At 46.0% G+C, this 27,699-nt stretch overlaps 1 protein-coding gene, 1 long non-coding RNA gene and 1 other non-coding gene across 3 annotated transcripts in view; 1 reads left to right on the top strand and 2 right to left on the bottom strand.

Moving 5' to 3' along the window:
* IGSF21 (immunoglobin superfamily member 21) overlaps positions 1–27,699 on the bottom strand; it is a 386,505-nt gene that overhangs the window by 200,151 nt on the left and 158,655 nt on the right. The gene's annotated exons all lie outside the window — the stretch shown is intronic.
* Positions 76–26,834, top strand: LOC119928951. The gene is made up of 3 exons (XR_005451113.1): positions 76–368; positions 23,904–23,966; positions 26,728–26,834. It is a non-coding gene; the product is annotated as an uncharacterized LOC119928951 (long non-coding RNA).
* On the bottom strand, positions 9,871–9,975 carry LOC119929347. The gene has a single exon (XR_005451474.1). It is a non-coding gene; the product is annotated as a U6 spliceosomal RNA (small nuclear RNA).

The following is a 27,699-nucleotide window of genomic DNA, read 5'->3' as shown; positions in this document are numbered from 1 at the left end:
GTAGTACAATTCAACAGAATTAGCAGAAATGTTCCCCACCCAATTCAAGCTTTCCTCCTTCGGCCTTAGGATCTGGACAATCCTGTGAAAAGCAGGCTTCCAGGTAGCTGAACAAGCATCTGTATGTCATCGGGGAATGGAATTAACAACAAAAAAACATAAAAAAAGCCCAGCCCACCCTGCACAACTGGTTCCAGAGTTTCACAGAAAATCCTGTCAAGATGATTTACAAATTGTATAAATATAACTCCACAGCCCCAGCATCTTCGCATCAGTTCACTGAAGAGCCATCATTCATGTTTAAGCGAGTGAGAGGCTGTGACGGAAAGCTTTCTGTCAGCTTTCTTGGGAGCCACCCGGAGAGGAAAGTAAGCAGGAGGACGAAGCCTTGCCTTGTCTTCAGGCAAGGCGGTTCGGGTGGTCTCTTATGTGAGGAGGCATGATTCGAGAAGGCTATTTTACTTTCTTCCTCCTTCACTTGCAACGCTATCAAGCATCCTTCTCCACCAAGGAAATCCTTCCTCACATCTAGTCAAAATCCTTCCTGCTACAGTTTAATGATGAAACTAGAGTGACCTAGTGGAAAGAGCACAGGTGTGGGAATCAGAGAACCTGCCTTCTAATCCTGCCCCTGCTACTTGCCTGCTGGGGACTTCAGGCAAGTCCCATCATTTCTCTGAGCCACAGCTTTGTCATAGGTAAAATGGGGATTAAATTCTAATTCTTCCCCCTCCTTAGTGAGTGTCCGAAACTGTGTCCAATCTTTTTATCTTCTATCTACCGCAGTGGTTAGTACAATGCTTGGCAGATAGTAAGCACTTAAATCCAATTATTATCATAGTAATTATGACACTAAGCTTATTTCCTCTGATGCTTTGCTTACTGATTTACATTAATGTCTGTCCCCCAGTAGACTGTAAACTCGTTTTGGGCAGGGAATATAGCTGTTTATTGTTGTACTGTATTCTCCTAAGGGCTTAGTACAGTGCTCTGCACACAGTAAGTGCTCAATAAATACGAATGAATGAATGATAGTCACCATTCCTCAGACATTCCAATTTTAAGGCCATTCAGATCATGCCTAAGCCACCTTTTCTTTCAGGTTAGGCAACTCTAACATATCCATAGTACAGGGATTCCCCTGGACTCATTTCCATGATGGCATTTTTATTTTGTTTTTAATGATTTAATGTTAAGTGCTTACTGTGTGCCATGCACTGTACTAAGCACTGGGAATAATTACAGGATAATCAGTTTGGATGGCGTTAATGCCCATGTCTAAGCAGATGGGGCTATCAGTGTAAGAAGCAGAAGCACAAAAACATTGCTACACAGTGGAAAGAGCACAGGCCTGGGAATCAGACTATCTGGATTCTAATTCCGCCTCCACCCCTTGCATGCTGTATGACCTTGGGCAATTCACTATAATTCAATTTATTTATATTGATATTATTGATGCCTGTCTACTTGTTTTGTTTCATTGTCTGTGTCCCCCCTTCTAGACTGTGAGCCCATTTTTGGGTAGGGATTGTCTCTGTTGCCGAATTGTACTTTCCAAGTGCTTAGTACAGTGCTCTGCACACAGTAAGCAGTCAATAAATATGATTAAATGAATGAATGAACTTAACTTCTCTGTGTATCAGTTACCCCATATGTAAAATGGGGATTAGGACTGGGAACTCCATGAGGGACGTGGACTATGTTTTACCTAATTATCTTGTATCTACCCTAGAGCTTACTATAGTGCCAGGTCCACAGTGCTTAACAAATACCATAAAAAAGTCCCTCGGGATCCCAGTCTAAGCAGGCCTTCCAGTCTAAGTGGGGCTCCAAATCCAACCTTCAACACTGCCATAGAGCCATACTTTTGTGGCTGTAATAATAACAATAATTGCGGTACTTATTAAGTGTTCACTATGTGCCACGCAATGGAATAGATCCAAGATCATCATATTCTAAATGGGAAGGAGAACAGTTATCTAATCCCCAAATGAACAGATGAGGAAAGTGAGGTGCGGAAAAGTTAAGCAACTTATCTAGGGTTAATCAGCAGGCAGTTGGCAGAGTCAGGAATAGAACCCAACTCTCCTGACTCTCAGGCCCATTCTCTTCTCACTCACAAACCCTGTGGTTTGAGGAGGGAAGAGAGCACCTAGGATCTTTGCTTGGTGTAAGGCTGGAGGGCATTGGTGAATATTCTGGCTAAAAAGAGAGTCAGGCATGGTTGGAGGGGGAGAGAGAGAGAGAAAGAGAGAGGAAAGAGAGAGTGGAGAGAGAGAGGGGAAAGAGGGAGGGAGAGAGTTTGCCTGTTCCTTTCAAAGATTATAAATCTCCTTCCAAAGATTTTAGAGAAGGCCTGAGAGTTTCAATGTGGGCAGAGAATGTGTCTACCAACGCTTTTATGTTGAGAAGCAGCATGGCTCTGTGGAAAGAGCACAGGCTTGGGAGTCAGAGGACATGGGTCCTAAACCCACCTCTGCCACTTGTCAGCTGTGTGACTTTTGGCAAGTCACTTAACTTCTCTGTGCTTCAGTTTCCTCATCTGTAAAATGGTGATTAAGTCTGTGAGCCCCACATGGGACAACCTGATCACTTTGTATCTCCCCCCCCCCCCAGCGCTTAGAACAGTGCTTTGCACATAGTGAGAGGCCTTCCCAGACTGAGCCCCCTTTTTCCTCTCCTCCCCCCCATCCCCCTTGCTCTACCTCCTTCCCCTCCCCACAGCACCTGTATATATGTTTGTACAGGCTTATTACTCTATTTATTTTACTTGTACATATTTACTATTCTATTTATTTTGTTAATGATGTGTATCTAGCTTTACTTCTATTTATTCTGATGACTTGACACCTGTCCACATGTTTCGTTTTGTTGTCTGTCTCCCCCTTCTAGACTGTGAGCCCATTGTTGGGTAAGGACCATCTCTATATGTTGCCAACTTGTACTTCCCAAGTGCTTGGTAAGTGTTCTGCACACAGTAAGCGCTCAATAAATACGATTGAATGAATGAATGAATGAGAGAGAGTAGAGGGAGAAGAGAGAGGAGAGGAGAGAGAGGAGAGAGAGAAGAGAGAGGAGAGAGACAAGAGAGGAAGAGAGAGAGGGGAGAGTGTGTGTGTGTGCTTTTCCCCTTTCTATCCTCATCCTCTGGAGGCTCCAAAATATTCATCTCTGTGGGTGGAACCTCTGCTAACAGTAGTAACAGAGAGGTGAGCCTCATTTGATAAAACCCTTCTCATGAAGCCCTGCCCATTTCCTAATAATAATAATAATAATGGCATTTGTTAAGTGCTTACTATGTGCAAAGCACTGTTCTAAGTGCTGGGGAGGAAACAAGGTGATCAGGTTGTCCCACGTGGGGCTCACAGTCTTAATCCCCATTTTACAGATGAGGTAACTGAGGCACCGAGAAGTGAAGTGACTTGCCCAAAGTCACACAGCTGACAATTGGTGGAGCCGGGATTTGAACCCATGACCTCTGACTCCCAAGCCCGGGCTCTTTCCACTGAGCCACGCTGCTTCCTAGGTAGCAAGGGTTCATTCCCAGTAGACCAGGAAGCAGCATGGCCTAGTGGATAGAGCACAGGCCTGGGAGCCAGATGGGTTCTACACCTGACATGGCCAACTGTCTGCTTTGTGACCCTGGGCAAGTCACTTCACTTCTCTGTGTCTCAGTTCCCTCATCTGGAAAATGGAGATTGGGATGGCGAGCCCCATTTGGAACACAGACTGTGTCCACTCTGATTACTTTCTATCTACCCCAGTGCTTGAAATAGTGCTTGATACACAGTAAGCACTTAATAAATATCATCATCATCATTATTATTGTAAACTCCTTGAGGGTGGGGATCATGACTACCACTTTATTGAATTGTCCTCTTTCCAACCCTGAATACAGACTACAATATAGTCGAGTTGGTAGACAGGACCCCTGTATTCCAACCCTGAATACAGACTACAATATAGTGGAGTTGGTAGACAGGACTCCTGTCTGCCTGGTCACCAGATGGTCACCAGACTTGTCATTCCTATGAGGTGAAAACCCAGTGGTTTGTTTTTTTTATATTTTTAATGGTTATCATTTGATTAAATAAAAATGTGTGTGAGGGGGAGAGGGGGATTGACAAAGAGGCCCCACTAGACTGTAAGCTCTTTGAAGGCAGGGATCATGTCTACCTACTCTATTGTGTTCTCCCTGGTGCTTAGTACAGCACTCTGAACACTCTAAGTACCCAATTAATCACTGTCAATGGTATTTTCTGAGCACTTAGTGTGTGCAGAGCTCTATACTAATTGCTTAGGAGAGTACAATACAACAAAGTTATTAGACACTTTCCCTGCCCACAACAAGCCTACTGTCTAGAGGGGTGGCAGACACAAAAATAAATAAATACATGATTTATAAAATATAATTTATAGATTATAGATACAACCCTACAACAGAATTGGCAGACATATTCTCCTCCTAAAACAAGCTAACAGCCTAGCAGAGCAATTATAGAAAAAATAGAGGTCTCAAATTTTATCTTTTGGGTGGATGACACACACTAATGAACTCAGACCACTGACCCCACGTACCCCCACCCCCCCCCTAGTTGGAGAACTAAAAGGGAGAGGCTGAAGGAATGTTGTAGGAACATGGATACCCAGGAAGTGCTGTTGACTGGTAATCCATCAATCAATCAGTAAATCAGTGGTATTGATTGAGCATTTACTATGTGCAGAGCATTGTTTTAAGTGCTTGGGAGAGTACAACAGATTTGGTAGACAAGTTGCCTGACCACAAAGAGCTTATAGTCTAGAGGGGAAGATAGCCATTAACATAAATAAATGAATTATGGATATGTACATAAGTGCTGTGGGGCTGAGGCTGGGGTGAATAGTAATGTCCAAAGAGTACAGATTCAAGTGCATAAGTGACACAGGAGGGAGAGAGAGCCGGGAAAAAGAGGGCTTGATCTTGGAAGCCCTCTTGATAATTGAAAAGAGGGAGAGGTGTACAGGAGGAAAAGAATCCTAGGCTAGGAGAAGATACTGAGGAGGAGAAAGACGATTATTATAAAGAGTCATCACTTCTGGCACTATCAAACAGCTGGTCAGATCCCAGCACCTCTGGGCCTTGTGGTACCCTGAGAAGTTTCCCATAAGGCCCTCTGTAAGAAAGACTGATCTAGGAGGAAGCTTCATGGGTTCTAGGCCCCACAAGCCTCCAGAAGTTCCCCAAACAACAGGGAACATCTTGGCAATATCAGGGATGGCAGGAGATAAATTCAAAATGTTGGTCTTCGAACAGTCTGCCCACCCCCGCCCCGACCCTCTCTGTGCCTCCAAATACTGTTCAGGAAGAAGAGCAGACTATGCTCCAGTGCCCCCACCCATCAGCTTATCACCAAGCACCGTGGCTTGGCTCTGGAAGGGGAGGATTATGCAAATAAAAAATCAGCTTTCAAGAAAGTGGGCTAATCCAATATTATAGAGCCAGGCTGCCTGCTTTGTGGGGGCGGGAGGAAAGCCAACGAAGTTGGGGAGGGCCACTCAGTCGGCCACCGTGAGGCTCCTCCACAAGGGCACTGAAGGCCAGAGAAGGAGTGGAAATGGGGGATAGGGATGGGTATTACAGCAAGGATGCACTGGGCTTGGGGGATCGTGGATGGCTTGTTGGGGAGCGCTGACTCACTGGGTGACTTTGAGCAGGTCATTTCCTATCTGTGCCCTCAGCTTCCCTCTCTGGATATCGGGGACTTCCAACCCCCAGGATAGTAGTAAAATGAATTGTGGAGCTGTAAAACTACAAACCCCCCAGGGCTTCTTTAACCAGGGGAAAAAGAAGTGGCTACTGCTCTCCACCTATTGCCCCCAGGGGAACCCAGTCACAGGGGGGGCTCCCCACAGCCTCTCCAGCATCCTGAACTCCCACCCCTGCTCTTGCATCTACAACATAGGCCCATTCACACTGTTTCCTTTATTTGTCGGGGTAGTACTTCAGGGCCGGCAAATTGGCGGCTATTATTTTCCACCCAATATCTCTACCATGGCTGCTGTGGACAAGAAATGGTCCTGACAGGGTCAGGAAGGAGAACCTACCCTTAGGATAGCGGAGATGATAATATGCTTGAAACCTGCATAATAGAAGCCATTGGAGAGCAAACATTTGAAAATAATCATCAGGGAGGGAAGAAGGGAGGGGGCAAGTGTTCTGATAAGGTTCAAAGGGGTGGGTTTGGATGCGCAGGTGGATTTTGAGAGAAGGCAGATCTCCTCAAGTTACTGCTGGGAAGGATGGGAGAGTTGAAGAAGGGACAGGAGGGAGGGAAGGACTGGAGAAGAGCAGGGGAGATTTTAGGGGGATCATGACTGATAGTTTCAATTTTTTGAATAAAGTTGCCAGATCATTAGGGCAAGGGATGGTGCGGGGGAAACAAGTGGTTTGAGGAGGGAGTTAAATGTCTGGAATAACTGGCAAGGGCAGTGAGCATGGGAATTGACAAGGACAGAGAAATTATTTTTCCAGGCAAAGGAGAGGTCAGAGTTAAAGCATATGAGGATTAACTTGAGGTGGACGAGGTCATTAATTCATTCATTCAATAGTATTTATTGAGTGCTTACTGTGTGCAGAGCACTGTACTAAGCGCTTGGGAAGTACAAGTTGGCAACATATAGAGACGATCCCTACCCAACAGCGGACTCACAGTCTAGAAGGGGGAGACAGACAACAAAACAAAACATATTAACAAAATAAAATAAATAGAATAAATATGTACAAATAAAATAAATGGAGTAATAAATACATACAAACATATATACATATATACAGGTGATGTGGGGTGGGGAAGGAGGTAAGGTGGAGGGGATGGAGATGGGGGAAGGGGGAGGGGAAGTAGGGGGCTCAGTCTGGGAAGTCCTCCTGGAGGAGGTGAGCTCTCCATAGGGCTTTGAAGGGAGGAAGAGAGCTAGCTTGGTGGATGTGGGGAGGGAGGACATTCCAGGCCAGGGGGATGATGTGGGCCGGCGGTCGATGGCAGGACAGGCGAGAACGAGGCACGGTGAGGAGATTAGCGGCAGAGGAGCGGAGGGTGCGGGCTGGGCTGTAGAAGGAGAGAAGGGAGGTGAGGTAGGAGGGGGCGAAGTGATGGAGAGCCTTGAAACCGAGGGTGAGGAGTTTTTGCCTGATGCTTAGATTGATTGGTAGCCACTGAAGATTTCTGAGGAGGGGAGAAATATGCCCAGAGCATTTCTGCACAAAGACGATCTGGGCAGCGGCGTGAAGTATGGATATCAGGTCAGCCTGAAATCTAGATTTCCACCAGCATTGCTCTGCTGTTCATGTACAGGAATGAAGGAAGTGGACTGTGGAGGTGATATAAGGCTGTGAGTTAGTGGCACACCATCGACCAGGGAGTAATCAACTCAGTGAGTGAGTTGAGTTCAGTAATAATAATAGTAATAATAGTGGTATCTGTTAAGTGCTTACTATGTGCCAGGCACTGTACTAAGCACTGACTGGAGTGGATATAAGCAAATTGGGTTCAACATACTCCCTACCCCAAGCGGGGCTCGCAGTCTCAGCCTCCATTTTACAGATGAAGTAACTGAAGCCCAGAGAAGTGAAGTGAGCTGCCCAAGGTCACAGCCGACAGGTGGCCGAGCCAGGATTAGAACCCTTGACCTTCTGACTCGCAGGCCCGTGCTCTATGGTCATGTAGGGAAGGTAGTTTGGTTATGGGAGCTAAATGGGGCATGATGACTTCATAAAATATGATGGGATTAAAAGATAACAGCTCTGTCAAGGAACAGGACAGATTTATGAGGTGGAGGTGTGTGGGAGAGAAGCAAATGAGGTTTTGGTCAGATAGAGAGATTTCAGGGTTGGTATAGGTAGAGATTGTGGATCTCTAGTGACTAGAGACAATGAGATCAAGTGTGTGTCCAAGTTGGTGAGTGAGAGAGCTGAGGTGAAGCAAGAGGTTAGTGGAGTTGAGGAGTGATAGAAGGCAGGTAGCCAAAGGGTCATCAGGAACAACTAGGTGGATACCTAAGTCCCCAAGAATAAATGCATGAATGGAGAGATAAGGAATGCAAAGAAGGGATCAAAATGGTTCAAAATGTTGGAGGTGAGGCACGGTGGGGGTGGTAGATCACTTGATTTACTCAAGATCACCCAGCAAGTAAGAGGCCAAGTTGGGATTAGAACTCAATTCATCTCTACTGATTCCCAGGCTTGTGTTCTTCCCACTTGGTCACAAGCTAATCAACACTGAAAATTCTAGGAGATCATATTTTGAAACAAAATGTCTTTCAGCTTCACCCAGCTTAAGTGACTTCTTTCTCCCTACCAGACTCCTAAGGCACATTTTTAAAATGGTATTTGTTAAGCACTTACTATGTGTCAAACACTGTTCTAAACACTGGGGTAGGTACAGGTTAATTAGGATGGACATAGTGCCCGTCCCACAAGGGGATCACAATCTTAATTCCCATTTTACAGATGAAGGAACTGAGGCACAGACAAGCTGAGTGATTTGCCTAAGGTCGAACAGCAGACACACGGTGGAACCGGGTTTAGAACCCAGTTCCTTCTGATTCCCTGGCCCACGTTCTATTCACTAGGCCATGCGGCTTCTCAACACGTGTGTACATTACCAATGCTTGATATTCGACAAATACCTAAAATCAATCGGTTGTATTTACTGAGCGCTTACTGTGTGTAGAGCATTGTATTGAGAACTTGATAGCATTTCAAATGGGGAGCTACTTAATAGATTCAGGGGCATACAGGCTTTCCCATTCATTTGACCCTGTGGCATGTAACTGCTCTCCATTAAGCATTTAAAACCTTTAAAATCCTCTATACTGGGCCACCCCCAAGATCTCGTATTGGATAATAAGACACCATGGAATCCAACCTTTGAGTAGCTCTGTATTCAGCTGAGAAGGAAAGAGGCAGTGCAAATTCTAGAGAGGCTGATGTGACAGGGGCTTTGGCAGAAGCCTCGTGCTCTCAGAAGGGAGCGTGTTTTCACCACTCCTAAATTTAGATCAAAACCCTTTCAACAAAGGCCATTTCCAGGACAGTTTGAGCACCAGGAGTTTGCCTGTTTCTTTGGCATCACAGGAATCCTTGATGAGTTTGTATGTCATGTTTCTTTGACACCTGCAGATGTGCCACTACATGTAGCGTTGCATGAAGGGAAGGGAAAGAAGAAAGTCTGATAGGACTTTTCACAGATGGGGATGTCCAGAGAGATTCCTGTTTATCTGCTAAAGTTACTCTGACACCAGTTGCTTCTGAAGTGGGCATATGTTAAGACAAATTCAAATGGGGAGGATTTCTGGGTGCTTTAAGATCGAAAAGCACTGTACTAAGTGCTTGAGGGAGTAAACTACAAGCAAGGCACCGGTTCTATGTCTTGCACTCTTGATGGGGAAAACTAACACAAGGCAATTTACAGGTAGGAAGGAGAAGAGGCTGAAAGATGAACTTAATCAGTTCTGTAAATCACTATATTAGTAGGGATTATTGGTCGGTATGAGTTAGAGGCCTTCCCCAACTAAGGCCTCATTTCCTGTTCTCCCACTCCCTCCTGCATCCCCCTTGCATTTGGATTTGCACTCTTTATTCACCAACCTCTCAGTCCCACAGCACTTATATACGTAGCCACAATTCATTCATTTATATTAATGTTCGTCTCCCCCTCTAATCCATAAGCTCAATGTGGGCAGGGAATGCGTCTACCAACTCTGTCATATCATACTCTCCCAAGTGCTTACTTAGTACAGTGCTCTGCACACCATAAGCACTCAGTTTGATTGATTGTGATTGTGCAAAAGCCCTGAGGTGGCGGTTGTGAGGTGGCCCAGGAAGAGGAAACGAAAATAACAGAATGCATTCTCAATTTATGTGTCATCTATGCCCTGGAGCCATGCTAATCATCCCTGTATTATGCCAGTTTTAGTTTACCTGCAAACCTTCTTGGGCTACACTGCTTGGGGGAGGATAATAATAATAACGATGGCATTTGTTAATCGCTTACTATGTGCCAAGCACTGTTTGAAGCGCTGGGGGGATACAAGGTAATCAGGTTATCCCACATGGGGCTCACAGTCTCAATCCCCATTTTACAGATGAGGTAACTGACACACAGAGAATTTAAGTGACTTGCCCCAAGTCACACAGCTGACAAGTGGTGGAGCCGGGATTAGAACTCATGACCTCTGACTCCCCGTGCTTTGTCCCCTAATGCTGTGATGCGTGGATCCAACTGGAACTAGATTGCTGGGCACTAATAGCTCTAAGTGCAAGATGAGGCATGTCTCTTAGTACAGTGCTCTGCACACAGTAAGCGCTCAATAAATACGATTGAATAAATATGATTGAATGAATGTCTCTTTCCACCCACTAGCCCTCCAGAGGCTCCTCGGGGTTGTCCCCAGTGAGGCCACCAGAAAGGTGGCCCTGTTCCCTCTATTGTGATGCTCCCACTCAGCACTCTGCAGGGTGTTAATGGGTGTCTATCCCTCTTTACCCTGTCTCAGGGTCGCATCTGGAGAGTTTTCAGCAAAGACAAGGGAGACAGTCAAAGGTGGAGACTCAAATTCACTGCGTTGAAGGAGACAATGGTAAACCACTTCCATATTTTTACCAAGAAAACTCTATGGATACACTACCAGAAGGATTGTAGACAGAGAGTGGGGAATTCTGGAAGAGATGTGTCTATGATGTCATTATGGGTCGGAAACGACTTGATGGCATAAGACAAGATCCCCCTTTGACTTCATACTTGGATTTGCTCCCTTTGTTCACTCTTCCCTCAGCCCCACAGCACTTATCTACATAGCTGAAACTTAGTAATGTATATTAATGTCTGTCATCTCCCCCTCTAGACTGTAAACTCTTTGTGGGCAGCAACTTGCCTACCCATTCTGCTGTATTGTACTCCCCCAAATCATCCCTGCGTCCCAGAGGCTGGGACATACCTAAGGGAGAAATTCTAGTGGGACCATTCAGTTGGTGGTCATTTGCCTTGCCAACTTGAAGAACATGAGGGATACTGACCTGTTCACCATCTATCAATGGTAATTATTGAGAACTTATGCACAGAGCACTGTTCTAAGCATTTGGGAAAGTAAAATACAGCAGAATTACTGGTATTTATTGAGCACTTACTATATATGTTCAGAACACGGTACTAGGAGCTTGGGAGTGTACAATTCAGTGGCATAGGTAGACACAGTCTCTAGCATGAGGCTACTGAAAATCTCTCCTTATCATTATTCATATCCAGTAGGCTGTAAGCTCCTTGAGGCCAGGGATCTTGTCTACCAGCTCTATTGTATGGTAGTTCCCCAAACTTTTAGTACAGTGCTCCAATAAGCACTCAGTAAATAGCACTGATCAAGTAATTTACTAACTCATTTTTTCTCCCTCCTTGTGCTTGCCCGCCAGTACTTAGAGCTGTGTCTGAACTGTATTCCCCTCCCCACAGGCCTCAGCATAACTTCAGCACTTAGGAAGCACTCAGCAAACACCATAATCCATCAGTCAATCTGTCAGTATTCAGATTGGGCCAGTCAGGCCTGAGGAGGGCTACTATTGCAGATTCAGGACAGCAGAATGTCAGAGAAAAGGATCAAGGCTGGGAGAATTGTAGAAAATTCTGCAGTAGACAATCCTCAAAGTGGCTCCATCTATCATGGACAATTGGCTTCCTGAAACTGATAAAGTCTCAAACAATGGAAACTTAGAGCTAAATGACCCACCATATCTCCCCTCAAACTCTGATATCCCGCTTTGCTTCAAGTCACAGAATAAAGCTCCAAGACCTAGTTAAAATGCAGCTTTCACTGCTACTAATTGTACGGGTTTTGTACCATTTTAAAAAATGCTTTTAAATTAGCCTATGACTTAAAGCTTTAAGGCCAAAGGCTGGGACTTGCCACACACACTAAGAATTTTAGTGTGGATTTTAACCATGAGCCCCTTCCTCTGGCTCCTCCGGCAAAGACTTGGCTTCAGATCTAGGCAAATTCCCTAATGAAGCATAGGTGGATCAAGATTCTCAAGCAACTCCCTATGCCAGAGGGAATGAGACATTAGTGGGAGGTACTAAGGGAATTCTGCGGGGGAGCCTGGGTTGGCATGAAGGACAAGAGAACTGGAGAAATCAGACCCCAGCATTCCCTTTAGTAGCTGCCAGACCCATCAAAACGCCAGCCCTTCAGACACGGGGAAATTTTTCCTGTTGGCCAGCTTTCTCTGGTGAAACTGGTCTCCTCCCACTGTGTCTTCCACGTTCAGTCTTGGAATTTCTGAAAATGACTCAAGTGCAGGAACAGAGAGGATAACAGAGATGATGCCATTGGCAGCAGGATGGCGAAATTGGGTCGGGACACGGCAGAGCTAGATGGTCTCGGCTCTGCCCAGGTCCCTGGGTCTGAGGGCCACTGTGGCCATGCTCAAGAAGGGTGGGTTCTGGCACCTCATGGGTCACCAGGAACTTGGGGCCAAGGACTGGGGCAGTGTGGCCTAATGGAAAGAGCACCAGGCCTGGAGTCAGGGGACCTGGTTTCTAATCCCGTCTCTGCCACTTGCCTGCTGTGCAACCTTGTGCAACTCACTTTCCTTATGCCTCCATTTCCTCATCTATGACATGGGGATTCAACACTTGATCTCCCTCCGGCTCTGACTGTGAGCCCTGTGTGGCACAGGGATTGCACCCAATCTGGTTCTTTGTATCTCCCCCAGTGCTTAGTACAGTGCTTGACACATAAGTGCTTAACAAATGCCACTTTTATTATTGTCATGATTATTAGCAGACTGGCTAGGACAGAGCCCAGTGGAGAAGGTGAACCTGAATCTTATCATTGCCACTGTCATCCTCCTGACTTTATGCCGTCAGGTGAAATATTCAATTCAATTCAACTGTATTTATTGAGCGCTTACTGTGTGCAGAGCACTGGACTAAGTGCTTGGGAAGTACAAGTTGGCAACATATAGAGATGGTCCCTACCCAACAGTGGGCTCACAGTCTAGAAATATGGCCTCACCTGTTGTCTGTCCCTGTTCCCCACTGTTTTGAGAGCTAAGTTGCTTGGGCTGGTGATTCTCTGGATGGGGAGGTCTAGGCTGGTCGAATGATTTCAGTATGGATCACAGCCCCAAGAGCAGGCCACAGAAAGGCAGGTTGGGTTTGGGGAAAGGGATGGTTCCCCCAGCCCCAGTAGGGAGGCAGCTGGAGTATCCACCAACTCTACTCTTTTGTACTCTCCCAAGCTCTCAATGTAGTGTTCTGCACCTAGTTAACTTTCAATAAACAAAACTGATTAATTGGTTGGTGCCTACATGCTTATGTGAATCATTACTCATTCATTCAATCATATTTATTCAGCACTTACTGTGTGTAGAGCACTGTACTAAGCACTTGGTAAATACAAGTTAGCAACCATAGAGATGGTCCTTACCCAACAACGGGCTCACAGTCTAGAAGGGGGAGACAGACAACAAAACATGTGGACAGGTGTCAAGTCATAAGAAAAAATAGAAGTAAAGCTAGATGCACATAATTAAAATAAATAGAATAGCAAATATGTACAAATATAATAGAGTGATAGATATGTACAAACATATATACAGGTGCTGTGGGCAGGGGAAGGAGGTAGGGCAGGGGGTATGGTGAGGAGGAGAGGAAAAAAGGTGCTCAGTTTGGGAAGGTCTCCTGAGGGAGCTGAGCTCTCAGTAGGGCTTTGAAGGGAGGAAGAGAGCTAGCTTGACGGATGTGAGGAGGGAGGACATTCCAGGCCAGGGGGAGGATGTGGGCTGGGGGTCGACGGCGGGACAGGTGAGAACAAGGCACAATGAGGAGGTTAGCGGCAGAGGAGTGAAGGGTGTGGGCTGGGCTGTAGAAGGAGAGAAGGGAGGTGAGGTAGGAGGGGGCAAGGTGATGGAGAGCCTTGAAGCTGAGAGTGAGGAGTTTTTGTTTGATGCGTAGGTTGACTGGTAGCCACTGGAGATTTTTGAGGAGGGGAATAACATGCACAGAGCATTTCTACACAAAGATGATCCAGGCAGCAGCGTGAAGTATAGACTGAAGTGGGGAGAGACAGGAGGATGGATCAGAGAGGAGGCTGATGTAGTAATCCAGTTGGGATAGGATGAGAGATTGAACCACTAAGGTAGCAGTTTGGATGGAGAGGAAAGGGCAGATCTTGGCGATGTTGCAGATGTGTGACTGGCAGGTTTTGGTGACAGATTAGATGTGAGGGGTGAATGAGAGAGCAGAGTCGAGGATGACACCACACACCTGTAACATCCCCAAGAGTCCAGAGGGTCCACAGCTTCTGGTGCATATTCCTGCTCTGCCCAGAGGGCTTGCAGAGGCATTATCTGCTGTGAGAACCACAGGGCTTCAAATTCCAGCCCAGAAGTTGGGCACTTTGAACAGCAACAGGGAAGGGCCCTGGGTTTAATTCAGGAGCTGAACCAGTCAATTCCCAGGGATGCTTAAGAGAGGGAGGGGCAAGCAGGATGGAGGGTAGATGAAATGAATGTGGAATACATCTCCAGCAGTTATCTGATCATCTCTCCTGCCTGGGACATGGTTTCCAATCAATCAGTCATATTTATTTAGCACTTAGTGCAGAGCACTTCACTAAGTCTTTGGAAGAGTACAGTATAACAGAATTGGTAGACATGTTCCCTGCCCACAACAAGCTTACATTCTAGAGGAGGACACAGACACTAATATAAATTAATAAATTACAGATATGTATCTAGACACTCAGCCCACAGGTTGCTCTTGCTAAGCTCCTGGAGCTATAGTCTGATCTCCTACAAGTTGCTTTTGTCCTTAGACACCAGAAGGGCTGCTCTATCTGGCTACACCCTCCCCTTTGCAGAGAGGGAATAGGAAATGGGATGTGTTTGGTGGCATCCAATGTGATCAATAAAACCTCTTCCTCTCCTCTCCTGCTGAGATTCAGAGGGTCTCAGGGCCCTTGGAAAGGGTATGCAGGGCTCTGGGCCCGACTCTGGGTAGCCAGCCCCAGCCCAGGACCCTTAGTTTAGGCACTGGTGGCATGAAAGCATGTCAAATAGCCAGATGCACATGGGGATGAGCATTACACCGGGCATGCAGATAGCTCTGTGGAATCTGATGAGCCATTTGGGAGAAGACCATCGAGTTCACCTGAGTTTAGTTTATTTTTTCAGAGGGGATCCCTGACCACCTAAATTGTTCCAGGATCTTTAGGTTCTCTTCCCGGGATCGCATAAACTTGGCTGCCATACCTGGGCTTGGTGGCAGGAGCTGAGGCAGAGAGGGGCTGTGTGCTGATGAATCAGACCAAAAAGTTTCCAGTCATATCTGATCTGAACAAGGCAAACCTGTTGTAAACTGGACAGTCTGAACTACAAGCAGAATATTGGGCACCTTATAGCAATCACCAGCTTCTCTCTTGTTTCCAAGGTCCCCGCTCCAGGTATTATTTGAGACCTAGGGGCTGGGGAATACTAGCAGCTCCCTCACGCTCTCAAATTTCTCCATATCTTCTGAGAAAAGAACTGTGGAACTGTTACTTTCCCTCCCAGCATGGAGGGTTCCTGCTCCAGGTTTACTTTCGCATTGCTCTTGGACTCTGTCACTGCTGAGACTTTCGGCCTATTTAGTGTATTTATTTGCATTGTGTTTTAATGTTTCATAACTCTGGATGCGCCCGTCTCCAATCATTTCTCCCCACTTAAACACTTAGACTGTGGCAGGAACAGTGCCTGATTCTCACTTGCGTATTGTCTTCCCAGAAATTAGTACAGTGCTCTGAACATAGTAAGTTCCTAATAAATATTCTTTCTACTACTATTATTGGAATTCACAATTTGATCAATCAACCGAGTACTTCTAAATGCAAAGCACTGTATTACATACTTGGGAGTCTACGACAGAAGCAAGGTACATCATCATCATCAATCATATTTATTGAGCGCTTACTATGTGCAGAGCACTGTACAAAGCACTTGGGAAGTACAAATTGGCAACATATAGAGACAGTCCCTACCCAACAGTGGGCTCACAGTCTAAAAGGGGGAGACAGAGAACAAAACCAAACATACTAACAAAATAAAATCCTGTCTGCCCTTGGGAAGCTTCCAGTCTAATGGGGAAGAGAGACAAAAGTGATTTACCAATAGAGGGAACAGGAGGAGGAACAAGGTTAGATCAGAAAGTGATACTTTTTTTAAAAAAATGGGTATTTGTTAAGGACTTACTTTGTGCCAGGCACTGTATTAAGCACTGGTGTAGATACATGCAAATCAGGTTGGACAAAGTCCATGTCCCACATGGGCTCACAGTCTTAATCCCCATTTTACAGATGAGTTAATTGAGGAATACAGCAGACAAGTTGCAGAGCCGGAATTAGAACCCAGGTCCTATTGACTCCCAGGCCTGTGGTCTAACTAAGCCTCACTGCTATTTGACTGTCAAGATGAAGTAGCTTGCTGAATACATAAATTTTCAGGCTACATTCCTGTTCCTGTTTCCTGCCCAACTGTGTTCTTCTAGACTGTGAGCCTGCTGCTGGGTGTCTCTATATGTTGCCAGCTTATACTTCCAAGTGCTTAGTACAGTGCTCTGCACACAGTAAGCACTCAATAAATACGATCGAATGAATGAATGTGTTCTAAGAGATCGGGGAAGTTTCCAGAAACCCAGAGAATCCTAGACCATCCCAACAACAGAGAAAAAGATAAAATTGCCACTCCAGAGCCCGTGTTGGACTCCACACAAAAACTTGGGGAATTCTGAAGAGAGGTTTTGAATGCCTCCTCACAGTAAGGCTAATGAAGCATCTGAAAAGGTGGAGAAGAGAGTAACTACCAAGATAGTGAGTCTGGGGGTGAATGTTAGAAAGCAAGGAGAGGATAATTAGGTTTGGGTCCATCAGGAGAGAGGAAATGGAGAGAAGACTTGGAGGCGCTGCTGATTCTTGGGGATGGCAAGTGGAGAGAGTCCACACAGGGTTGCCAAGCTGAGAACCAGAAGAGAATGACCCCAAACAAGAAGGAGCTGAGTGCCACAGCCCTGAAAGGGACAGTATGGAGTATTAAGAGCACAAGAAGCAGGCAGCAGGTTTCTGGGATTATGAGAGAAGTGGTCTCTGGATAGGAAGTTTGGGTGAGGGAGCCTGTGGAGCTCAGTCAGTGAAGGCTCACTGCTCTCCAGGCACTGCTATGACTGCAGGGGCTCCTGCTAGCATCAACTATCACCAGAGGAGCTGCTGGAAATAGCTTTCTGGCCTCTTTTAAGTGGAAATGAGTCCCAGCTGCTCTGACCTGAGAAACTCCCTTGCAGTAACTGTGTCTCATTGCAGAGTGGGAGACAGAGAAGGTGGAGGTGAGGGAGTCTGGGTGAGGGCTGGGGCTCGAGGAGGAGAGGCGTGGGGGGAGTGGCCTGGGGTCAGGAGGAGGCCTGGGCTTAGGGTGAAGCCTGGGAATGGATGTCGGGAGTCCGATGGGGGGAGATCCTGAATTTGAAGTGGAAACTGGGGTTGGAAGGTGGCCTGGGGTCAGGGTGAGGCCTCTGGTGGGGATGAGGCCTAGGGTCAGGCCTGGAATTGAGGGTGACCTGAAGTCAGTGTATTTTGGGGGCTGGGGGGAGCGCGTGGAGGAGAGATGGGGAGAGGGCTGAGTTTGAGGTAGGATCTGGGGTTGGAATGTGGCCTGGAGTCAGGGGGAGACCTGAGGTCAACATGAGGTCTGGGGATGGGGTGAGGCCTGGTTTCAGGGTGGGCCCTGCAGGTGGGGTGAGGTCTGGAGAGGGATGAGGTTTGGGGTTGTGAGAGGCCAGGGTGAGAGGGGTCTGTCCCAATCAGTGATTGCAGGGGAAGAGGGAAAGACAAGAGGTTTTATCTTGAGGAGTCCTGTGGACTCTGGAACTAATTAGGCTCCTTCATCTCAATTGCTCTCAGTTTCTCCCTCTGGAAACTGGGAATAACCAGACCCTCTGACTGCTGAAGGGCTGATAAACCTGGGCTGGGACCAGCTGAGGATGTCTCAGGGGGCTCTACTTGCTCCCTGTAAAACAGAGTCCTGCCCCAGTGATGGAGGCAGGATTAGAACCCAGGCCCTTCTGACTCCCAGCCCATGCACTATCCACTTGACCACAACAACAATAACAACAACAACTGTGGTATTTGTTAGGCACTTACTATATGCCAAATATTGTCCTATGCTCTAGGGCATAAGGGAATCAGATCAGACACAGTTACTGTCTTACTCACAGTCTAAGTAATCAATCAATTAATGGCATTTATTGAGGGCTTATTGTAGCCAGAGCACTATATTCAGTGCTTGGACAAGTACAGTACAACTGAGTTCAAAGGTGCAATCCCTGCCCACAAGGATCTTACAATCTCTGGGGGAAGATAGACCTAAAAATGAATTACAGAAAGGGGAAATAGTAGAGTATGAGGCGATGTCCATAAGTAGGGGTGAATTTCAAAGTTTTTAAGGGGTATACAGTCAAGTGTACAGGTGACAGGGGAAGGGTGAAAAAGAGAAACAAGGGCTCAGTCTGGGGAGGCCTCTTGGAGGAGATGTGATTTGTGAAGGTTTTGTGGGTGAGAAGAGTGATGGTCTTTTGGATAATAATAATAATAATAATAATAATAATAATAATAATGACGGCATTTATTAAGCACTTACTATGTGCAAAGAACTGTTCTAAGAGCAGGGGAGGTTACGAGGTAATCAGGTTGTGCCTCGGGGGGCTCACAGTCTTAATCCCCATTTTACAGATGAGGTAACTGAGGCACAGAGAAGTTAAGTGACTTGCCCAAAGTCACACAGCTGACAATTGGTGGAGCTAGGCTTTGAACCCATGACCGCTGACTCCAAAGCCCGTGCTCTTTCCACTGGGAGTGAATTCCAGGCTAGAGGAAGCATGTGGGCAATGGGTCAGTGGTGAGATAGATGAGATCAAAGTACAGTGAGTATTTTGGGATTAGAGGAACAAGCTGTGCATACTGGGTTGCAGTAGATCAGCAAGGTAAGGTAGGAAGGATTGAGTGCCTTAAAGCCGATAAGGAGTTTGATGTGGAGGAAATATAAAAGGATTCTGAGGAGATACAGACTGATTGCTTTTTCAGAAAAAAATGATAGGGGCAGCAGTGTGGAGTACGGACTGGAATGAGGAGAGATGGGGCAGAGAGGTCAGCAAGGAAACTGACAAAACAGATACAGAATCCCCATTTTACAAATGAGGAAACTGAGGCCCAGATAAGGGAAGTGATTTGCTCAACATTGCACAGTAGGCAAATTAGCAGAGCTGCCTTTAAAACCGAAACCTCCTGACCAGGCCTGTGCTCTTTCCACTAGGCTGCACTGCTTCTCAATGTGCTTTGAAAGTACTTCCAAGGGCTTAGAACAGTGCTCTATACAGAGTAGGTGCTTAGTAAATCTATTAATTTATTACCTTATTAGTATGGGGGAGGAGGGGACTCCCATTTCTGATTATATCTTATTTTAGCTCTTTTTTGACACAAGGGAAGTTCACCATTAATCTTTTCCTGACAAGTAAAAACAGTCCTCTTGTCAGTTAACGCAGCAGGGTTTAAGTCAGACTGAGCCTGCTGGAAATCACACTTAAGGAGCTAAATATAGCTCCCTGATTCCAGCTGTCTGACAGAAGTGGAGGACGATAATCTTGAAGCTCTGATTTCTCACCGTGATCCATGATTCATCTATATCCACTGAAACCCCAGAATGGACTCAGCCTCTAGAGTCTGCCGAAATGGAGATTACCATTTTCTGGGGGGAGAGAAGTCTAAAAAGGGCAAGGCCTTAGGCGTGTACCTTTTGTTCAAGCAGTCGCCACAGGCCACCTGGCTGGGGATTTCAGAAAAATGAGGGTTCATACCCCTTCCCAGGTCATTTTTCTACAAAACCATTCAGTCCAAGCCACCCCACTCCTTAAGGACCTCCAATGGTTGCCCAACCACCTCCACGTCAAACAGAAATCAACCTCTTACCAGTGTCCTTCCTCTGCCCTGGAATGCCCTCCTATGTCACGGCTGACAATCATTCTTCCCACTTTCAAAGCCTTATTTAAAGCACATATCCTAGAGACCCGAACTTACTAAGCCCTCATTTCCTCTTCTCCCACTCTCTTCTATGTCACCTTGTATTTGCACCCTTTATTCACCCCTTCCTCAGTCCCACAGCACTTATGTACATATCTGCAATTTATTTATATTGATGTCAGTATCCCCCTCTGGACTGTCAGCTCACTGTGGGCAGGGAATGTGTCTACCCACTCTGTTATACTGTACTCTCCCAAGTACTTAGTATAGTACTCTGCATGGTAAGTGTTCAATAAATATAATTGATTGATTACCATTCTACTTGCCAGTCCAATCCTCCATCCTTGTTCTGCTGTCCAGTCAATCAATAAATAGTATTTATTAAATGCTTACTGTGTGCAGAACCCAGCACCAAGTGCATGGGAGAGTATAGTATAACACAATTGGTAGACATATTCCTTGCCCACAACAACCTTACCGTCTAGATGGAGAAACAGATATTAATATAAATGAATAATGGATATGTACATAAGTGCTGTGGGGTTGAGGTTGGGTTGAATATTAAGTGCTCAAAGGGTACAGATTCATGTACATAGATGATGCAGAAGGGAGAGGGACTCAGGAGAAAGAAAGCTTAATTGCGGAAGGACTCAGAGATGTGACCTTGATAAAGCTTTAAAGTTGCAGAGAGTGATGGTCTGTCATATATGAAGGGGGATGGAGTTCCAGGCAAGAGAGAGGATGTGGAAAAGAGGTCAGCGGTGAAATAGATGAGATTGGGGCACAGAAAGTAAACCAGTGCTAGAGGAATGAAGTGAGCATGCTGTGCTGTTTTAGAAGAGTCCACACTTTCCCTTCCACAACCCACATCTTTGCAGTGACTCTAGTGACTGAAGACGTTGGAGGTCAAAGACATCCCTATGTCGAGGGTGAGGGAGGCAGTGGAAGTGGTCTGTCATTATCTCATCATCATGCCAAGACATCAGAGACACTCTACAATGAGCCACAGCTGCCCACTGTCTCTACAGCAGGGCACGGAGAAGAACATTCCCGCTGAATGGCATGCTGGTCTAGTGAAAGATCCAGGCCTGTTTTCTAGACTCTAAAACCTAGGGCCAAAAGAACTACTAATATGGTCTCTAGGGAAGCAGTGTGACCTAGGGGAAAGAGCACGGAACTGGGAATCAGAAGACCTGGGTTCTAATAGCTGCTCTGCCACCTAGGCAACATGTCCACTAATTCCGGTGTATTGTCTTGCCCAAGAACTAAATACAGTGCTCCGCACATAGTAAGTGCTCAATAAATACCGCTGAGTGATTACCTGTTGTGTGGCCATGGGCAAGTCACTAAACTTCTCTGTGCCTCTGTTCCCTCATTTGCAAAATGGGGATTCAATACTTGTTCTCCCTCCTATTCAGACTGTGAGCCTCATGTAGGACCTGATTATCTTTAATCTACCCCAGCCCTTAATACAGTGCTTGCACATAGTAAATGCTAAACGAGCATCTTATTATTAGATCTTCCAAATTTGGTGGTGAGGAATTGGTGACAGAAGGAGAAACTTCATTCATTCATTCAGTCATTTATTGAGCGCTTGCTGTGTGCAGAGGACTGTACTAAGCACTTGGGAAAGTACAACACAACAATAAACAGTGACATTCCCTGCCCACAACGAGTTTACTGCCTAGAAGGGACTTTCAAAACGTGGACTGGCCCACCCAATTCAGGATTCTTGGTCACCTTCAATTCATCCCATTAAGTCAATATCCCTTGTCATTTCCCATCTCAGTTGATACCACCACCATCAACCTTGGGGTCATTCTCTAATCCTCACTGCCTTCAACTCCTATGTTTAATCTACTCCTAATTCCAGCCAGTTCTTCCTAAAGAACATTTCACGAATCCCCTGGGATAGATTGGGTCTCTTCACCAGCCTCCCTGCCTCCAATCTCTCCCCTCTCCAATCTGCATTAGATATGGGTACACGGCTCATCTTCTTGAACCATCTCCCAGCACATGCCTCTCTACTCCTCAATAACCTCTAACAGTTTCCCCTGCCCCTCCACCTCAAACAAAAATTCCTCACCACCAACTTCCAGTCTCTTCACCAACTCTCCACATCATTGATAATTGCTCTCTTCACCCTCTACTCTCCAACTGATTCTCCTCATGTTTCCTGAGCTAGTCTTCTAACTGTACCTAGCACTTGACTCTCCTGCCTCTATCACTTCAGCTGCTCCATTGGCTTAGAAATCCCTCCTCTACAAAAATCTTTCAGACCACATCTTTCCCCAAGTTTAAAAGGCCCCCTTATAATCCCATCTCCTTCAGCAAATGCCAGCTGGACAGCTAGGTCTAGCATGGATGAATTTTACCCTAACCCTTCCCTAGCCTCCTAGCAGGAAGAGCTTAGAACAGTGCCTGACACAGTGATTAACAAGTATCATAATTATTATTATTAATATTTAAGAGCATAAACATGGGAGCTAGAGGACCTGGAATCTAATCACGGCTCTGCCACCTGCCTGATGTGTGACCTTGGGCAAGTCACTTAACTTCTCTGTGCTTCAGTTTCTAAAATGGGGATTCAGTACCTGTCCTCCCTTCTACTTAGAGGTTGTGCCCCGTTCTGGACAGGGACTGTGTCCAATCTGCATAATCTGCATCTAGCCCAGTGCTTAGCACAGTGTTTGGCACATAGTAAGCATTTAATAAATGCCACAATTATTATTACGTTTGACTTTAACATCAAATTGCTCTATTTGTAATTATATAAGTTCTTGTTACCCCACTAGAGTGTAAACACCTTGTAGTCAGTAACCCCACCTCTTCTGTTGTGCTTTCCCAAGTGCTCAGTACAGCGTTTGGCAGCCAGTGGGTGCTCAATTAATACCAGGACCACTTTCAGAACAGGGGAACAGTTTGGATTAGATGTTATTTTACCATTCAGCTTGACTAGTCTTGTCTCTATGTTCTTCTAAACCTGAAGCTTAGTATTCAAGTCCATCCATTTCTATTCCACTATTAGCCCTTGAACTCCTAGTAGCCCTTCTACCCGTTAACAGGTGCCACACTCCAATCCCCAGGGAATTGTGTCTGCCTGAGAGGTGCACTGCATGCTGGCAAAATTACCTGGAGGTCTACAGGAGGACAAAACAGTATAAATATTGTCTGTGACCCCCTCACGTTGCCTCTCCTACCCTCCCACCCCTGCCACCCTGGACAACTCACTAAAGACTTGGCTGCAGCTCTCTGTCTTCTGGGCACAAAGTGAACTAAAACTGAAGGAAAACAAACATGTCCTGGTGTTAAGATGAAAGCTATGCCCTGCCCTGTTTTATTTTTCTTTTATTGCTTTCCAAACTCAGCTCTCCAAGCACCCCTGCCCCTAACTTCCCGCAGCTTCCTGAAAGGGCCAGAAGAAAGTCAGGCAACCCCAGTACAACATTATCTAACAGCTGCACTCATATTCCCCGCACCCCATAGCACTTGTGTAGAGATCTTTATACTCTGTTGTTTCCCCTACCTGTAATTTATTTTAGTGTCCGTCTTCTGGGGTAGGTTGTAAACTCCTTGAGGGTGACTTAGTACAAGTGCTTTGCAATCAGTAGGAACTCAATAAATACCCCTGGTTGTTTGAGCTGCCAGAACACAAGGGGTCAATGCTAGCTGGCCAGATGGAGTCGTGAAGAGATGACTGCAATACAGATTCATGTATGCAAGGTAAGAGAGGACAACTGGACTTAAAAATGGTCAAATCAGTCTCTCCCTCTCTCCCTGCCCTCCTTTTCTCCACTGCCCTCCTCCTTCCCTTCCCTTTGGCTACAGAGCAGCAGCTCTCAGCAAAATCTGTGAAAGACGGAGAAAAAACAAAGAAGGGATGATACAACTGCCAAGTAAGGTTAAATTCCCATGATCCTCCGCAATGCTTAATGGGTTTCTGTGATATAAGCAGACCTTTGGCTTTGCCTGCTGGGCAGGTGACCTCCAGCTAAATGAGTTTAGTTTGAGTTTCCTAATAAGTGATGTTCCTTTTAACCACTCACACACAAATTCCCTCAAAACCCATATGCACTGCAGTATGCATTCTGAGGGACTCACCACCTATTTAGATGCATCCACCATTACCTGAATACACAGTCAGTGGCACCCTGGTTTGCTGTTCAGTGATCTATTTCTTCACTCAGATTAAAACAACAAGAGACCAGTTGGACTGTTGATCCAGCTCCCTGGGCAGGACCAACAGGGGACAAGAGTATAAAATGACAGGGGTAACAGCTCCCTTAGACTCTGGAGCAGAGTTCTGTTCATGATTTTTAATGGTATTCATTAAGCATCTGCTATGTAATAGGCACTGTACTAACTGCTGGGGTAGATACAAGTTAATACAGTCCACAACTCACATAGAGCTCACAGTTTTAATCCCCCATTCTGTGGAGTTAAAATATGAAGCATGGAGCAGAGGAAACGATAGCTTCTTGCTCATTTTTTTTCTAAAGCAGGAAAAGATAAAGGGGAGTCCAGTTTTGTCTAATCCAGATTTTGACTCCTGCTTCTTGGCACTTTTGCCTAATCCTTTCTATCTTCTAACCTAGTTTAAACCTGATTTTCTTGCCAGCCAATGGGCAGGGAGAATTTTTTAGCATGGTGCCAGTCCACAGTGTGTCACTGGAGGGAAGGGTTAGAACATCCCTCACCGTGTAGAACAAGGGCAACACTGACAATCTTACTTCAAGCAAGTCAGAGGAGGCTGCTGGGTTGGATGGACAATCGATCTGACCCAGTGTGGTGTCACTTACATTCAATCAACCGTGCAGAGCACTGTTCTAAGCACTTGGGAGAGTAGAGCACAATAGAATTAGCAGAAAGGTTCCCTGCCCATAATGAGCTTACAGTCTAGAGGGGGAGACATATTAAAATGAATGCATAAGTGATTTATAAAAAATAATTGAAAGATATGTATGTAAGTGCCATGGGGTTGGGGCGAATATCAAATGTCCAGAGGCCACAGACCCAAATGCATAGACAACCCAGTGAGGGGAGCGTTTAGTACAGTGCTCCACACACAGTAAGTGCTCAATAAATATGATTGAATAAATGAATGAATGAGAGTGAGCCAGGGAAAAGAAGGTTTAATCAGGGAAAGCGTCATGGAGAAGATGTGATCTTAATTGTGTTTCGATATCAGAGAGAAGGCTGGTCTGGCATATGTGGAGGGGGAAGAGGTTCCAGGCTAGGGGAGAGGATGTGGGAAAGGGGTCAGTGGTAAGATAGAGGAGATTAGAGAACAATGAATAAACTGGTGCCAGAGGAGTGGAGTGTGAGGAAATATGTGGGCTGGGTTGTAGTAGATTAGTGAGGTGAGGTAGGATGGGGTGAGCTGACTGAATGCTTTAAGCTGGTGGTAAGGGGTTGCTGTTTGAATTCCAGTAGAGAGGATTAAATGCATTCTGTTCTTATCCTCCCATTAGCAAACAAAACACTGGAAAATGCCCAGGCCCAGGAGTCAGGGGACCTAGGTTCTACCACACTTGCCTGCTGTGTGACCTTGGGCGAGTCACAACTTCCATGTAATAACTCAGTTCCTCATCTGTGTAATAGGGACTCAATACCTGTCCTCCCTCCACCTTAGACCATGAGTCTTATGTCAGGCGGGGTCTATGTCTGACCTCTGACCAATTATCTTGCATCTACCCCAGTGCTTATTACAGTGTCGAGCCCATAGTTAGCAATTAAGAAATATCATCATCGTCGCCGTCATCATCATTATCATTTCCCCCTTTCAAGTACTCTGAATCTTGAGCTAAGGTGATTTAAACCATCTCCCTATATCTTCTAAAGACTTCAGTCAGTACCTTTTATTGAGCACCTGTCATTCTGTGCAGAGCACTATATGAGGCACTAAGGTTAGTACAACAGAATTAGTAGACACGATCCCTTCCCTCAAAGAGTTCATCATCTATGGAAGAAGCACTGAACTGCAGGACCCCATTCGAGCTGACCTATAGGGACATCGTTACGGGCAGGGAATGTGTCTGCTGATTCTATTGTATCATACTCTCCCAGCGTTCAGTACAGTGCTCTGCACATAGTAAGCGCTCAATAAATACCATAGATTGATTGATCAGATGCCTTTTCTTGCCGTTCTAAAACTGCAGTGGCACTGAGTGGGAAAGCAACTAGGGATTCAACTGGCCAGTCTGGGAGGGAGGAAGGAGGTTGGGGGGGGGGGCCTAGGACCAGAGTCAGACGAGGTGAGTCAGGGGATGCAGTGCAAGGTGGAAAGAAGAGGGACCAACCCCGACTCTCTCCTGTGAAACTTTAGTCCATCTCACCCTGCCACTCTCTGGAGACCCAAGTCCATTCAAAGACAGGCAGTGTGGCCTAGTGGGTAGATAACAGGCCTGGGAGTCAAAAGGTTCTGGATTCTGATTCTGCTCCTCCACTTATCTGCTCTGTGACTTTGGGCAAATCACTTAACTTCTCTGTGCCTCAGTGACCTCATCTATAAAATGGGGGTTAAGACGGAGAGCCCTGTGGGGGACATGAACTGCATCCAAGCTGATTAGCTTGCATTTACCCCAGCAGTTAGTACGGTACCTGGCTCATAGTAAGCATTTAAATACCACACATTATCATTATTATTTTTATCATTAGGTGGAAAAACCAGCTCTTGGGCACTCGCATGTCCATACTTCCAGCATCTATTTCAACCAGGGGGAAGGACGCTGAATTTGGAATATGTCTCAGTCCATTTCACACACACTGGGCTGTGCCGGAGAGGCGAGCATCATTACAATGCTCTGATTTTCTATTAAAACAGATTTGACACACAGTCTTCGCCATGCCAGTGTGAGCCATTCATTTCTTTCCAAGCTCTGCTCAGTGAGTCCATTCACAGGGAAGAGGGAGAGGAAGCAGAGGGAGGGGGGAAATAAAAAAAAAAAAGCAGAAACAAACAACAACCCAAGTCCGGTTTCCCTCCAGACTGGGGAGGGAGCCGGGGGACGGATGGAGCCGTCCAGAAGGACAAACTGTCGTAGTAGTTGCTTGCCTGGGCCCTTGTCGTCATCCCTGCAGCCTCCTTTCCCCATGAATTTTCCTCAAGAACTCTTATTTGCTGGTTCCCTACAGGAGGGCATGTTGGCTTCTTGGATGGCCAGAATGTTGTGAGGCCAAGGAGATAACAGGCAAGACGCTCCAGTGAGTCCCCATTGCCCTCACTCCCCTCAGCTCTGTCTGCACTGGTCTGCTGGAGTTTTAAATTGTGTACGTATGTGTTGGGGTGAGAGAGGGTGACTGCAGAGAATGACCTCTGACCTCTCAGACAGGGCTACCTGTGGAGAGGCCGAGTCTAGTCAGAGTGTCAGTCCCAGCTAAAATGGCAACAACAAAAAAAATGTAGCTCAGCGCTTGGCTCCAAAAAGTCATTTGCATCTATTTGCATTCATTTGCATGCTACGGTCGGGAGGTGCTTGCTCTCTAAGTAGGTTAAAATAAAATAAAATTAATTAATTAGCACATTCTAACCGAATAGTCAGGGCCTGACACCCATGCTACATAACTGATTTCTAAGCCAATCAGTGTAATCACCAACTAGATTAGGAGAGACAGGGGCCCAGCTGAAGA

The sequence above is a fragment of the Tachyglossus aculeatus genome, chromosome 5 (assembly GCF_015852505.1).
Source record: "Tachyglossus aculeatus isolate mTacAcu1 chromosome 5, mTacAcu1.pri, whole genome shotgun sequence".
Taxonomy (NCBI): domain Eukaryota; kingdom Metazoa; phylum Chordata; class Mammalia; order Monotremata; family Tachyglossidae; genus Tachyglossus; species Tachyglossus aculeatus.
Note: the sequence above shows the minus strand (reverse complement) of the source record. Positions and strands in the feature narration are given on the sequence as shown.